The following is a 759-nucleotide window of genomic DNA, read 5'->3' on the forward strand; positions in this document are numbered from 1 at the left end:
AACCTCCCTGTTTATTAAGAAGGCACCTGTGTCTGGCAGAGCCAGTGTGAGATGAAGAGGTAGTCCTTCCCAGCCACCAGATAGTCAGGAGTTTTGGCCGGACCTTCACACACTGATAGTGAGGAGTCAGACAAAAAGCACAGACTGTGGCGCTGAAATGGATTAATAAGGAACTTAGTGAGGTGGCCAGGGACCCTCCAGCACAGTATTCTACAGGTCCAGTTGGGGATGATACATTTCACTGGGAAACCACAATTATGAAAAAGAATGGCAGCCCGTACTGAGGCAGTGTATTCTCTGTGCCAATTCATTTCCCTAAACGACTACCCTTCACACTACCTAAGGGTGCATTTGCAACAGAATTTATCATCCAGACATGAACACTAATGGCAGCACTCGGTTCGCTACTCTAAAATCACTGTGGTCTCTTGCTTCCATGATTTCTACAGTTCTGGTATCCATTTGCTCCCTGCTATGTGTTCCGAACCCCAATGACCCCCTCCCCAGTGCCAGAGGTTGCATAGATCTATAAAACAGACAGAGATGAGTACAACAGAATTTTTCAGGAATGGACTCAGAAGTATGCCATGTAATGCTAACTTAAAGTCACAATAACCTGCATTAAAGCTTGAATAAACTTTAAATTACTGTTTAAAATGAAACAAAAAATCCACTAATTCAAAAATTCCATGCACTCCAATGTTCATAGCAGCATTACTGACATTTGCCAAGGTACAAAAGTAATCTATATGTATACAA

The 759-nt window shown here is 42.6% G+C and overlaps 1 pseudogene; it reads left to right on the top strand.

Annotated features, from left to right (window-relative positions):
- Positions 1-143: 143 nt before the first annotated feature.
- On the top strand, positions 144-593 carry LOC104983019 (annotated as a pseudogene).
- The last annotated feature ends 166 nt before the right edge of the window (positions 594-759 follow it).

This window comes from Bison bison, unplaced genomic scaffold (assembly GCF_000754665.1).
Source record: "Bison bison bison isolate TAMUID 2011002044 unplaced genomic scaffold, Bison_UMD1.0 scf7180017831922, whole genome shotgun sequence".
NCBI lineage: Eukaryota > Metazoa > Chordata > Mammalia > Artiodactyla > Bovidae > Bison > Bison bison.